We start from the raw sequence: 16,395 nt of genomic DNA, 5'->3' as shown, positions 1-16,395 counted from the left end.
GTATTGAGATGAACTAACATCAAGGCGTCTAAAAGTCATAAGTCGGTCATACTTCCTATTCTGACAATCCTTAAATCGTAGAGCATCTCAGTGGATTTACTAGTTAAGTATCGGCTCTACTAGTGTTTTAGTGTTAAATACATGCACCGGCCAAGACCCATCGCCTTCCCACAACCACTGTCCAAGTCTTGCACGTTCCAAGCTGTATGCAGTCAGGGCCATACATATTTGGACATCAATAAAATTTTCATCATTTCGGCTCTACACACCACAACGGATTTGAAATGAAACTATATGTGCCTCCTCCTTTTTAAGAGACCAAAAGCAATATATATTTCCACTGGACTTAAGAAGATTTGCCTGCTGAAGTTACTGAGTATCAGCAAAATGGGGAGGAATTGCAGTGTATTTATTTTTTGCTAGTACACTAACTGAGGTCTTGGACAATGAATGAGTTATAGAGTCATCCATCTCTTTAATACTTCACCAGTGTTATTAGGCAAAGTCCATCTTACAACTGAAATTGTACGGCACTTCCGGTCCCAGTAGACCCAAAGCAAAGAAACCCAACAGAAGAAATGGGAACGTCCCCCACAGCAGGTGGCAGTCATCGTCCGCTTCATGCTTCTTTTTTTTTTCAATTTATATGGGAGATCAGGGTGTAGGTTTGGTTTCCACATTTGGGCGGGGGGATTTTGAGCGTCAAACACTTCATTTCCTGCATTCTGGTGTTTATTTGCTCCAATTTGTGACTTTTTTGCATCAATTTATGGTAGACATGTGTTTATTTATGTAAAGAAAATGAAGTAAACTCCATGATCAAAACTGCAAAAAAGAATTTCATCAATGACAAAACTGAGGAAAACAAAAATAAACCCTGTGAACTTTGGAAATTACTCAATAATCAACTAGGCTGCAGTAAAAAACTTAAAACCAGATTTTCAAACATAAACATAAAGACGGGCAACACGCTCATCACAGACAAGCTGGATGTGGCCAATTACTTAAAAATGTTCTTCACAAACAGAGCCACAACACTGGTAAATAAACTACCCTCCCACTCAGGGTATTTTGGGGTAGAATGGCTTTTATACAACGGCATGCATTTTTCTCGATTCTGATTGGCTGAAACAGGGTATTTGTAATAACCCCACGCTCTTGGTCCCAGGACCCGCCCACAACCGCATTACTATCACTCCGCCATGCAAGTTTTTAGAAGTGAAAGCAAGATGGCGGACACGCCGGACAGTAAATGTTACGAAAGGATATGGTGATAGGGTCATAAAGACTAAATGAAAAACGATTGTCACGGCGAATGTGTTAGTTTCTCAAACAATGTTGGATGATGTAATTGATGGGTCATGAGTCATTGTGGAACAAAATAAAAATCGCGCGAATTGATTGATTGATTAACCCATCTCCCGCCAATGACGTGTTACCACGTCATTCCTCGCCATGCGTAATCTGCCAATGACGTCTTACAGTGTCTTTGAGATCAATATTTCAAATTTCTGTCATGGTATTCACATTTCACCCACGGAGTCTTGACTGGTGCTGTAGATCTCCGCTCAACTCTCCAACGCTTCAATACCGCCACCTGGTGGCCGATCGGCGAGTTGCCAAAACCGGAAGTGGCCGGAAGTGCTTAGTCCGTCCGCTATTCCGTCCGGCCACTCGCTGTCGCTCGCGGGACTCTATCCAGACACCGTGCATATCGATCCGTTGCCATAACTCAATAAACAACATGATTGGACGTATATTAGTATTATACAAACCGGAACTGGATCACCTAGATCAACATCCCATAATAGCGATCTTTTTGCTCCAGTATCATCCCCCATCGCTACGAGGAAGCTGCCGTGAGTTTCAGCGTTTTTGATTATTATTAACCATACAAACTGCTCTGATCTATATATCACCCATACTACATAAATCATTTAACGTCGGTCATTGCATTATAAACGACCCCCCCCCCCCCCCCCCCCCCCCCTCCGGTCACCAGCAGATGACCAGTCATGACGTTTAGGATCATGTACATGTGAAATTTTTAATATAACGTTGATCGGTATCAAACTGCATTTGATCATCTAATATATGCATTTATGGCTATATCTCACGTTCTATGAAATACAGCAGAAAACGATAAAAACATTTATACTCTGGACGGTATTTTAGTATGAATGTGTGAATGAAAAAGTTAAACGTTCCTACATCCTGAACGATAGATAATTGATGTTGAATGGGCCATAGTAATGTCAATTTAGCAATACAATTAAAAAAGTTATAGCCCTGCAAAGAAGGTGAACATCTCCATAGACAAATAGTGCTGGCAGAGAGGCTACAAGGATGAATATAAGCTCCGGCAGAGAATGGGTTAATTGCAAATTATTATTATTATAATCTTTCTATAGAAGCAGCTGGGAGGTGCGCTGTTTTAAGTGAGCGTGGATTATTGAATAAATTTTATTACTGTCCGCCTTGTTTCCAACTGGTTAAGTTTAGGCACTCTTTCGAAGTCGCTCTCTTTCGAAGTTGGTTATGGTTAGAGTTTGTCTTTAGAGCAGGGCGATAGACCACCAGCCCTGATTCCAAACTCTAACCTTAACCAACTTCGAAAGAGAGCGACTTCGAAAGAGTGCCTAAACTTAACCAGTTGGAAACAAGGCGGACAGTAATAAAATTAGCTGATTGATTGATTGCTAATTTTATTACTGTCCGCCTTGTTTCCAACTGGTTAAGTTTAGGCACTCTTTCGAAGGCGCTCTCTTTCGAAGTTTGTTAAGGTTAGAGTTTGTCTTTAGAGCAGGGCGATAGACCACCAGCCCTGATTCCAAACTCTAACCATAACCAACTTCGAAAGAGAGCGACTTCGAAAGAGTGCCTAAACTTAACCAGTTGGAAACAAGGCGGACAGTAATAAAATTAGCAATCAATCAATCAATCAATTCAATAATCCACGCTCACTTAAAACAGCGCAGGTTTAAAAAAAATCCCCTCTTATAGGCCAAAGAAAAGTCCCCCCCCCCCCTATATAGGGCAAAGAAAACTTTTTTAATTTGTTTTACCTACTTTCTATAGAAGCATCTAAGAATGAAGTTCTATAGAAAGTAGGTTCAAAACAAAACAAAAGTTGGTGTGTTAGTTTGTTGGATGTCTAGTTGAAAGACAGTTGGATGTGTTAGTTTGTTGGATGTCTTAGTTGAGAGACAGTGAGAACAGTTGGATGCACTTCCGAGCTGCTTCCACATGGAGGCAACTTCCCCTTTTATTTTTTTTGGGAACTACTTTTTCTGAGGATGGTTTTTTCAATAAATCTTCAATTAATGTGTGTTTATTGTATAGCAATAAGGTTGGATGAATGCGCCAGTTGTATAAAAGCCATTACACCACGTGCAGTCGTGGGTCTAACGACCACCCCTAGGCATGGTCTAATTCTCACAACCCACTCCTGCGCGTGATGTAATGCTTTAATAGCCTACTACTATAACCTAGGGGTCTGCAAAGACGATTTCAAACTAGAAATGGTAACAACAGCTGAGGTACTCAAAAAACTGAGCGCCCTCCAACCTAACAAGGCCACTGGCCATGACAATATCCCCTCCAAATTCCTCAGAGACTCAGCAGCCGCCATCACCCCAGTCATCAGTCGTACAGTTGTACAGTAAATTACCAAGTATGGCTTTGTCAGTATTCCAATGTACAGTGTACAGTGTGTCCCCCCCCCCCCCTACCCAACCCCCCCCCCCCCCCCCACCTCCAATGTACAGCCCCCCCACCCACCCAACCCCACCCCACCTACCCAACCTCCTCCAATGTACAGTTTCTACGTCAAATGTATATACACTCTTTTTCTGGACACTTTTTGTATCACAAACAGTACTGTATTTGCAAATCTGGTATGTCATAAATGTATAGATGTAGCAGTACTGTCTATCTGTATGTCGTGTGTGTCATATATGTTATGATGAATTGAAAATGGGGGACCCTGATGTAAACAAGACGAAAGTCTTTCTCTGGTCTGCATCCCCTTAACAATTGTATGTATTGAGCTGTACTGTACTGTACCCATTCTGCAATCTGTTAATAAACATTTCAATCAATCAATCAATCAATCAATCAATCATCGCACACATAATAAACCTCTCCATAAAACAGTCACACGTACCCAAAGTCTTCAAAATTGCGAGAGTAACCCCCCTGCACAAAAATGGCAGCAAATTAGACCCAGGCAATTAGACCGCCCTGTTTCTATTTTTACCTCCATCTCGAAAGTCATGGAAAAAATAGTATACGAACAGGTCAAAAAGTACCTCGCGGAACTTCAGAACATCCCACTCCACTGACACATGCCTTCTCTATTTGAACGACCACATCAAACAAGAGGTGGACGCTGGCAAATACTGCGGCATGGTCATGCTGGACATATACAAAAGGCCTTCGACACTGTCAATCACTCCATTCTGATTGACAAGCTAAAAGCAATTGGTTTTGATAGTCTATCAGTGAGCTGGATGGAATCCTACCTGGAGGGGAGAGAACAGATGGTGGAGGTAAACGGTACCCTATCCTCCCCCCTCCCAGTGAGCTGTGGTGTTCCACAAGGAAGCATACTAGGACTGCTACTGTTCCTAATTTATGCAAATGACATGTCGTCAGCTTGTGACTGCAACTTGTTCCTGTTTGCAGACGACTCAGCCCTGCTGGTCTCTGACAAGAACAAGTTACAGGTTGAAAAAACCCTCAGCTCGGAACTAGGCAAAATCTGCACCTGGCTCGCTGACAACAAACTATCATTACACCTGGGTAAAATAGAGTCCATTCTCTTCGGTTCAAATAACAAACTCAGCAAGGCCGACAGCTTCTCAGTTGCAGTGGGTGACAATATTGTCACAAGGAAAGATGAAATTACATACCTAGGTTCCATCCTAGAGGCAAATCTTTCCTGTGACAAAATGGCATCCAATGTAATAAAAAAAGTCAACCAACGAACTAGATTCTTGTACTGGATCTCCTCTCTGGTAAACAAGAATACCCTGGCAGGAGCACTCATTCAAGGGTACTACGACTATGCTTGCGCCTCATGGTACCAAAGCACCTCAAAGGCGCTAAAAACAAAATTACAAACATCACAAAACAAACTGGTCAGACTACTGCTTGACCTTACTCCTAGAACCCACCTCACCCCTGCCCACTTTGTCGTCTACTCTAAGCCATCCTAGGTTGTCAGAGTACAGCAACTTGCAATGGGCCTGGTCTACAAGATACACTACACGACTAAGGTACCCATGTACATGTCAAAATACTTCCAAAAGGCCAGTGAATACCACGACCACAACACCAGAGGGAGCTCCACAAATCATGTTAAACCCAGATTCGGCTCAAATAAGGGACTAAACACGTATCGCAATTATGCCACATCAATGTGGAACGCCCTACCCACAGCTGTAAAGGAATGTGAATCACTACCCACTTTTAAAACCACTCTCAAGGAGCACCTACAGGAGACTGCAATTCGAAACTGGCCCTTGTAAATGTCCTAACCCAACCCCCTCCAATGTACAGTAAATGTCCTAACCCAGTAATACACGAGACCCTCTTCTTGGAACCAAGTAAGGTTGTCGATAATCCAATGTACAGTTACCCCCACCCCGCCTACCCACCCACCTCCAATGTACAGTTTCTTCGTCAAATGTATATACTCTTTTTCTTAAACTCTTTTTGGATCACAAACGGTACTGTATTTGTAAATCTGGTATGTCATGTATGTCATATGTTATGATGAATTGAAAATGGGGGACCCTGATGTAAACAAGACAAAAGTCTCTCTGGTCTGCATCAATTGTGTGTATTGTACCCATTCTGCAATCTGTTAATACAATTTTCAATCAATCAATCAAGGAAAAGACAACACCAGTTGACACAAATATTTGATTTGATTTTTATTTGTCTCGAACATAGAAACATAAAACAAGTTTAAAAAAACAAAAAAGGTAAATAGTCAAAGACTATTTCCATACAGTTCAAGTTCATAAGTGTTCGAGAAGGGACAAGGGGAAGTAAAATAAAAGAAATAAAAAGAAGTCTCAAGCCCTGCCCCTTCCTTACAATATTTTACATTATAATATAATAAGAAAATATATACAAATGAGAAAAATATATATTAGGCAGTCACATTACTGCTCAAGCTCCTCTCTCTTATGTGTCCACAAGTGCTTGTTTATAGCTGCCTTTAAATTGGTTGTGTTATGGTTTGTAATGCGACCCCAATAGCACGACACAGACAGGTAATCAGAGTTAGCCAAAACAAGGGCATGATTTATTATATACAAAAAAGCGGCACTCAGCCTTTAAAAGGGGGAAAAAACACCAAAGTCCATGAACACAAAAAACGCGGCACTGTGCCTTTAAGGGGTGCACAGGCAGGAATCCTCTAGCACACAGGCAAAGAGGTACACGGGAAATCTTCCAGAAACACGGGCAAAAGTACACAGGACTCTTCTTGAACACGGGGCATCCTCCCGACCAGAATGCTGCCGACGGGCAGCGCAGCAACCAGGGGGTCCAAGGGGAATGGGGTGAGAACACGGGCATCCTCCCGTGGAGTAATAGAGAGCGATGGCGAGCCTCACCCCAGGAACGGGTCCATGTAGAGGGAGTTGGGAAGTAGCCGGCAGGACATCTGGAGTGGGAACACTGGGATCCTCCCGTGGAGTAATAGAGAGCGAAGACGGTGTCCCACTCCAGGAAACGGCGACAGGTGGTGATGTACAGGGGTGGCACGACGTCTCACGCCGGAGACGCGGCAGTAGATGGTAGTAACAAGAACGACCCGACCAGGAGTGGAGGGGAGTCTGCAATACTAGTACTCTCCCGAGCTGATCGCAAACTCCCATCAGGTGCGTGAAGGAGAAAAATGGCACGCCCCCTCGTTGGGCTGCATGCAGGATTCCTCCAGCCCTCACAGGTTAGTACTCACGTCCAGACCATTCCAGAGTGATACTCCACAAACTGCAATGCACATGGTTTTAAGAGTTGTATGTTGTTTTAAAGCAATTTTATTTTAATGTTGCTTGGTAATTTGTTTTTTATTACCAGAAACATAATTTGTGCAGTTTTTTATTTGATTAAGTCCATGAATTTCAATGTTTGACTCTTTACAAACAGACTATTTGTGTGATCTAAATATCTACCATGAGATGTACTATCCGTAGCTCTTTTTTGCAGTGTGTATATCTTTTGTAAGTTCTTTTGTAAGTATTTCCCCAAGTTTCAACACAATATGATAGATATGGTACAATGAGTGTGTAATACAATGTATATAGAGTTTTCTGATTCAGGATATATCTAGTCTTGCCCAGTATACCAACACAAATATTTTATATGGGGTTTCCAGCTGTTTGTGGTCTATTAAAACCCCTAGAACCTTGTTTGTATATACTCTCAATTTTTACATGATCAATTTCCAGTTGAGGATCAGTGTTTATTTTACAATTTCCAAATATTATGACGTTTTAAAAAAGAAATTTAATTGAGTGATAATTTATTTGTGTTGAACAAACCTTTTAATTTGTCCATTTCTTTCTTTGCCACTTCTAAAACCTGCTGTAGGTCATCCCCCGAACATAAAATGTTTGTGTCGTCTCAAAGACAACAAGTTTCAGTATGTCAGATATTTTACATATCAATGTATAAAATTAACAATTCTGGTCTCAATACTGACCCCTGTGGGACACCACAGGTAATGTTTAAGCATTGTGACTTATGCTGACCCATCAGAACAAATAGCTGCCTGTTACTAATGTATAGCTTTTCAGCCACTCAAGAGCTCGTGAGATGTGGGTGAACTAATGATGCACAGGTGTGTTCTATCAGTACTAATCAGCTACCTAATTGTTTCCACTCCTTCCGTGGCAATAATATCTCATGTCCTTTACATATCCATGAGAGGGGGGGGGGGATATCTGCCACAATCTATTGTATCAAAAAGCTTTTTTTTAGGTCAATGAATATTCCTAATACATATATATATTTTTTCTATACAGTCCGTTATTTCCTCTACAAGCTCCATTAATGCCATGGAGGTAGATCTAGCTGTTCTAAAACCATACTGGCTGTCCATTAGGAGATTATGTTTTTCAATGAAGTGTCTAATCTTGCAACATATCGTTTTTCGAGTATCTTTGAGAACTGTGATAGCAGGGATACCGGTAAATAAATGCTTGTCTCCAGCTTTAAATAATGGTATAACTTTTGCCATTTAAATTTTTTGAGGGAATGCTCCCATTTTGAATGACAACTTGAATATATGAGATAGTGGCTCCACAATTCCCTGAATACTGTTTTTTACCAGAGACATATCAATGTCATCCCCATCTGTGGAGGTTTTATTCATGCATTTGTTTACCATATAATGTCCTCTTTCTCTACAGATCCCAAAGATATTGAAGCAGAGTTTTTTTCTCCACAATCTTCCACCGCAAAACTCTTTCCAGTATTGCCTATTTCATTGGCTTTTTGGTCCCACATCAACAAAAAGGTTCCATCCACTACCTCATTTTTAAGAGTAATTGCTCTGTCCTTTTCTGTAAAATAATCAGGGTAAGCTATATGTTGGTTTGTTTATTTCTAATAATACTATTTAATATGTCCCATATTCCTTTAACATTCCTTTTTATTTGTATCTAATAATTGGTATAATAATCCTTCTTGCATTTCCTCATAATAATATAATGCAGTAAGGCTCTCAGACATTCTGTATAGCTTTGAAATATCTATTCTAGTTACAGGTAAGAAGGATATATAAATGTTTTAACATCCTTATTTTAAATAATTTTTTTTAAATTTTTTTACCTCTTGTGGAGGGGATTGTCTTTCATATTAGCTATATTTTCTGAGGGGGATAAATGTACCTCTTCTCAATATCGAGGGGGACATGTCTATGCCTATCACACATACCATAATAGGAGGGATGTGATGAAGGTGTCTGTGTTGATGGAGAATACAGGAGGCTGCTGTAACATGAGGCATCCAGTTACATCATCTACCCTCTATTCTCCTCACTGTATGTGAATAATGAGAGGGTTGTTATGACACATCTATGCTCTTTACCAGTCAAATAAATGTTGTTGAAGAGTGATTTGTTTGACTGAAGCTCGCACGCACACACACACACACACACACACACACACACACACACACACACACACACACACACACACACTCGCACACACACTCGCACACACAAAAACACAATTGCGATTGTTTGCTCTGTTTAAAGGGGCATGCAAACATTATGGGAAATGCACTTACCGTCATCCCCAGAGTCAGACAAGTAATTTCCTCTCTGTGCGTTCAGTGGAAAGCTATTTGGCTGCAAGCTAGCCTAGCTTAGCTTAGCACAAATGAATGGAAGCAGATACGGACCACTAGCCTAGATTTAAACTCCAGGAGTGGCTAGCTGGTCTGTATCCGCTTCCATTTATTTGTGATAAGCTAGGCTAGCTTGCAGCAGGATAGCTTTCTACTGAATGCACAGAGAGGAAATCGGTAAAGTAAATATAAAATACATTTCTACATACAATATTTTAAAACAATAAAATACAAATATTTGAAAGAGTTAAATTAAAGGACGTACTTTATGTGAATCACACAAGATCATAATTATTTTCCTATCAGAAACTCTCCTATCAGATAAACACGGTGTGGGTCTTTATTTAAGTCTGACGTGCTCCTGGGCACGTACGCTCTGTGTGGTACCACTGTGTGTCCCTAATTTGTTTAGTTTTTGCCCTGCTCCGCGAGTCGGCTGTTTATCTGAAGCGTACAATGAAAAGCCCCATCGCTCATGTCCTCCAGTCTATATCCCTGTCTATCCTTTTCTCTAATCACTGTATCTGCAGTAAACTGTCCCACCACTTTGTGTCTCTGTCCTGGAGATAAGACTGCTGGAAGATCACCACAGATTGCTCTCTCTCTCTTTCTCTCCTACTCTCTTTCTCTCCTACTCTCTTTCTCTCTCGCTCCCTCTCTTTTTCTCTCTCTCACTCTCACCTCTCTTTTTTTCTCACTCTTTTTTGCTCACTTTCTCTCTTCTCTTTTCTCTTTCTCTCCTCTCTCTCCTCTTTTCTCTCTCTCGCCTCTTTTTCTCTCACTTTCTCTTTCTTCTCCCTCGCTCTCTTTTCTCTCTTTCTCTCTCTCTCCTTCTCTTTCCTTATCTTCTATCTCTCTCCTTCTCTCTTCCACCCTCCTTACCTCTCTCTCTGTCTTTCTCTCTTTCAAATTCAAAGTTGCTTTATTGGCATGAAATAGGAAGAAATAGGAATTCCTTTCCTAGGTTCTTCTCTCTGAGATCGTGGCATTCTAACACAAACTTTGCCACTGGAGGCAAGGATTGTTCATGCTCTCCAAGAACAAAAGATAGTTTATTTATTTATTTCAAGGGCTTATTTCATTCAATAATCTGATATTTTTACAGGATAATAGGAAATGTGCCTCCGTCTCTACCTTCTGCATATCACAATGATTACAGTTTTTGTTCTCTTGGCTTCCAAGATTTACAGTGTCTCCCTTTCTCTATTTAAAATTTATGATCACACACACTATATTTAGAAAGTGTTTTTCTTTCTTTTAATGCCGGGAGTTCAAGGTAATTTGCCAATTTGATGTCTCTGTTTAGTTGCTTATAGCATTCAGTTTTGGTTTGTGATTCAATTTCAGTTTTCCAATGTTTTGTGTAATTTGATTTTGGGTGGTGGTCAATCTGTTTAATTTGGGCAAAGATCATGGCCCTTTCTTTCTCTCTCTCTCTTTCTTTCTCCCCCTCCCTCCCACCTATCTTTATCTCTCACTCTTTCTTCCCGTTTCTCTTCCTTTGTTTCCTTTCCTTTCTTTAATTTCCTTTCTTTCCTTTTTTTTCTTTCCTTCCTTCCTTTCTTTCATTTCCTTTCCTTCCTTTCTTTAATTTAATTTCCTTTCCTTCCTTTCTTTCCTTTCTCTTGTTTCCTTTCCTGTAATTTCCTTTCCTGTCATTTCCTTTCCTGTAATTTCCTTTCTTTTCTTAAAATGTCCATAACATTTTGCTCTCTCATTTCTTTCTCTTTATTTTTATTCTTTACATTTCCCTTCACAATTTTCTCTCTCTCTCTCTCTCTCTCTCTCTCTCTCTCTCTCTCTCTCTCTCTCTCTCTCTCTCTCTCTCTCTCAGTTGTATGCACCTCCAGCACACATACCGTTCACCTGCACGCAACTCAATCAATGTTAACCATCAGCAGTGAAGTCGGATGCGATGAAGGCACATACAGTATCTGCTGATGGGAGAATAACATGAGGCCTCCAGTTACACCGTCTACCCGGGGGAAGTTTATGAATCTTCCCCTTGTTGTCCAAAAGATCAGGGCTCTCTTAAAAACCCACCTTATCAACTCCGGCAAATTTGTTAGGCAGTCACGGCATATTGGAGCACTTACAAAGGCCGTCTTTGTAGTCAAGTTTGGTTTTCCCACCCACATCTGTCGAGGAGATCTGTTTGTTCTCCAGAGCGTCGGTGGGGCACCCTGGAGAGCGGCATGATGGCCCCGAGACCACGGTGTTCACCAAACATCTCAATCAGATCTCCTGAGAATGAGATGATGATGAAGGTAAACACCGGAGCAGAGGACGTGTTGAAATGACACGTGGTATGCTGTCAACCACGTAGGCTGTGGCCGCATGGAGATACGGCACAACGTGTGTTCACGCACCGGCATGTGTTTAGGTGAGGACAGCTTTTCTTTTAAGAAGATTACTTTATTGTCAATGTACACAATGTGTCTCCCCAAAAACAGTACTTAAGTATTGTAACGAAGTACAATTACTCAAGTACTTTACACCCCTCCCAGTTACACATACACACAGTCCTCATATCCCTCCTCGTTACACATACACACAGTCCTCATATCCCTCCTAGTTACACATACACGCAGTCCTCATATCCCTCCTAGTTACACATACTGTACACACAGTCCTCATATCCCTCATACTAGTTACACATACATACAGTCCTCATATCCCTCCTAGTTACACATACACACAGTCATCATATCCCTCATAGTTACACATACACACAGTCCTCATATCCCTCCTAGTTTCACATACACTCAGTCCTCATATCCCTCCTACATACACACCATCCTCATATCCCTCCTAGTTACATACAGTCCTCATATCCCTCCTAGTTACACATACACACAGTCATCATATCCCTCCTAGTTACTGATGAGAGCCGATGGGATGTCTCTAGTTATCTCATGTCACTTACTTGAGATATAACCCTTTGGCCGCCCGATATCCCCCAGCGAGGTGCTAAACTCGCTAAGTTCTCGGGTCAATTACTATTTCTGTCAAGCTTACTTTATAGTCACTAGTTTAGTTATATCCAGTTGATATGACATGTAAGCATAGAAGAGTTGTTAACCTCTTCTTTGTTTGTAATAAACCGAATGTATGTCTGGGAGAACTCTTATTGCCTATAATAACAATAATATTATTATTATCATTATTATCATCATTTTACGAAATGCCTGTAATGCTGCTTCTCTGAAAGTCTGGTGATATTACTTCACCGTTTAATACGCTTTACTACTGCCAATAGTGTAATATTAGCGTACTAACAATTAATCATTATTTGCATGCCCCAGTACCCCTTATCAATTCGACAAGGCCCATCCGTCCGTGGTACCGATCATCCGGTCCTGCAGTGACTAGATCATCAATTTCCCACAAACTTGACAGAGCCCGTCGAACACAGAGATACCGGAACCCGCAAACAACAAACATTGCCATATGTATATATATATCCTTTATATAACTTTAGCTGAAAAGCAGTAACCAGCAATTGATTCAATCTGTATTTCAGGATACCAGATCATAGTCACCTCAGATGAAAGCAGGGCGCGGCCAGCATCGTGGCCCATTGCGGATAGAAAGCAGTCCACGAAGTATTTAAACAAAGTTATTTTAATTAGAAAAAAGCAAGTTTACAAAAGAGACTGTATTGGAAATGTCCAATTCAGTTAAAATAATTATAAAACAAAACAACATCTCTTCTCTAGTATAGCAAAAACTCTCTGTCATTTAAAAGATTTTAGAGCATCTAAAAAAGACAGAGTTTTGTCCTGGGGACGCCACCCTGAAAAATATACAGATCCCGTTCCGATACAACGCTCAACGGTATCTGTAGCTATAAGAATGGTATCTGAAGTAAAAAAAATGGAAAATCTAAAGAGTATTCTTCCTAGGGAGGTTTACTCAAAAGTTGCCAGGCCATGCCCCTTCTACCGCTCGACATTTCCTGGCTTAAAATAACTGAAAAATCTGCTTGAAAATCTGTCTGCTGAGACTGGGCCTGTGTGTTTTATACACAGGTCCGTCGCGTCATAAGATCATACCCTTTTGGTCAGTACACAGTTCCAATCAGTGTACAGTACGTGTATAGTACGTAATCACACTCCTCCTTTCCCATACTTGTATCTCTGCCATTGGCTCCTGTCTACTCCACCAGCCAATCAACACACAATTCAGCAAGGATGAACTCCCCTCCCCTTCTAGTTGCCACAGCAACCGGGGAAGCAACGGATCACTTCTTTTGGGAAAAACCCCATTACGTCACCATGTCTGCAATGGTCCAATTTCTACAGAAAACAGATATAGCATATATATATACATGTACAATTCAATACTCATATACTTAAACACTGATTGATCACACATCATGTATGTATTTTGTAGTTTAAAGTAAACTAAGTTAGTTTACTTTGTAAACTAACTAAGTTCTCTGCCTCATAACTGTAAGACAGTGATTCTCTCCTCTGCTCCTGTGCTCTTCTTGCTCGGAGCCGTCTCCCAAGGTCACATTCCTGGCATTCACAGAACTGTAAGCGAGGAGGCGAAGAGGCCCCTTCCATTCTGACTGTACATATTCCATTAACTGTAGTATAGTTTATAGTGTATATATTTATACAGGTTATATAAGAATACAAAAAGACATCCGTTATATCAGAGGCCTACTCGTCCTGTTATCAAGCTTATAATACATAGTTATATTTAATCCTTTATAATGCTTAATATATTACATCATACAAGTGACAGAGAGAACAGGATGTCATTATAAAAAGTGTCACTCGTTGTCTGTGGCACTTCAACACCGCCTCTGTCATCCTGGTCGGTTATTTTCCATTGTCTTAATAGCGTCTGTACTGGGGGACGAGATGGCGATTGCGGGGTCACGTGGCTGTGACTCTCCACAGTTACACATACACACAGTCCTCATATCCCTCCTAGTTACATGTACACACAGTCCTCATATCGCTCCTAGTTACATACATACATTCACACAGTCCTCATATCCCTCCTAGTTACACATACATAGTCCTCATATCCCTCCTAGTTACACATACACACAGTCCTCATATCCCTCCTAGTTACACATACACAGTCCTCATATCCCTCCTAGTTACACATACACACAGTCCTCATATCCCTCCTAGTAGTTACACATTGTTACGTGTGGGGTGTGTTTGTACCCTGATCAGGTGTTCCCAGTGATGTGTTATGTCTAGTTGTAGTTCTCTGTCCTGGTCTTGTAGTCCTTATCGTTTCCCTCCCAGGTGTATCCATTTGCAATCAACCCAGGTGTGTCTTGTCTCGTCATCCCCTTGTGTATAACTGTTCTGTTCTCCCCTGTGTGAGATGCTGATCCTGTTTGTACAGTTCTGTGTTTTGTTTGTCATTATTTTATGTTACTCCTTTTTTACAAAACCATGGTAAATATAAATTAAATATCTTTTGTTGGTTACTTTGGCTACCGTCTCCTCATTGTTACATTGACAAGACAACGAGCACTCCTTCAGTCAATGGTAACGTAATACACATACACACAGTCCTCATATCCCTCTTAGTTACACATATACCGTCCGTATATCCTTCCAAGTTACACATACACACAGTCCTCATATCCCTCCTAGTTACAGTCTTTATACAGTATCCCTCCTAGTTACACATACACACAGTCCTCATATCCCTCCTTGTTACACACAGTACTCATATCCATCCTATTTACACGTACACAGTCCTCATATCCCTCCTAGTTACACGCACGCACGCACGCACGCACGCACGCACGCACGCACGCACGCACGCACACACACACACACACACACACACACACACACACACACACACACACACACACAGTCCTCATCCATTTCTGGGGTTCAGTGCCTTACACAAGGGCATGATAAAGTATGTTATTGTAACATGATGAAGTAATATAACATGATAAAGTAATGTTATGTACTAGGGATGTTCGATATTGTAGCGCTGAGAAGAAGGAGTCGGAGGCGGTGTCTCGAAGTTAAACCTAATTCCTTTATTCATCAGCGTAACAACAAATCGACGTAGTCGTGTCGACAGTAAATAAGAATGCCGGTGGCAGGAAGTGCCACCCTATAAATCGTCCGGGGGGAACTACCATTCCCAACGAGTTCCTTGTGAATTATGTACAGTCACTACACAAGCCCCCCCAGAATTCACCCATAGTCAAAATCCCCCCGGCGTGGGGGAACAATTGCCCGGCCTCTGCGTGTGCGGAAAGCTGGGGGCGGGGAGGGCGGAGTGGCATAAGCGCCCGCGCCGTCCACGACACCCGGGGGCACGAAACGGCCTCTGCGAGCGCGGAAAACCGGGGGCGGAGAGGGGAAAGCGTCGCAAGCGCCCGTACCCTCACCGACACCCGGGGGCGCTGGCATCGGTGAGGCCGCCGGTGGCTCTGTGGGCGGTGGCACCCGGGGCAACGGCGGACGACCCCTGCGGGGGGGAAGGGCCAACTCCAAAGGCTGTGAAACGTCTACGTGAGCGGGCTTGATCCTGTCTATTGACACGGTCTCCGTCCTACCGCCCATGTCGACCATGAGGTCCTTGTTACCGTGTCGCAGGACCCTAAACGGGCCATCGTAAGGGGGGCGTAGGGGCCCACGGTGCGCATCGTGGCGAACAAAAACATACTCCGCCGTGTGCAGGCTGCGCGGCACCCGGGAAACGGGGGTACCATGCTGCGACGTGGGAATCGGGGCGAAGGTCTGAGCCGCTTCTCGCAGGGTGGAACGCTGGCTGGCCGCGGACCAAGGGGTTGTCGCGTCCGGAATGAAATCCCCCGGGACGCGCAATGTCTGGCCGTATAACAGTTCCGCGGACGAGGCCTGCAGGTCTTCCTTGGGGGCGCTCCTAAGTCCGAGCATGACCCACGGCAGCTTATCCACCCAGTTGCCGTCCGTCAGGCCTGCGCGCAGCGCCGCCTTCATGGACCGGTGGAAACGTTCGTATAGCCCGTTGGCCTGCGGGTGGTACGCGGTTGTACGGTGC

This window comes from Notolepis coatsorum (assembly GCF_963971535.1).
Source record: "Notolepis coatsorum genome assembly, chromosome: 10".
NCBI lineage: Eukaryota > Metazoa > Chordata > Actinopteri > Aulopiformes > Paralepididae > Notolepis > Notolepis coatsorum.
The sequence above is the reverse complement of the archived record's forward strand: the minus strand, read 5'-3'. Positions refer to the sequence as shown.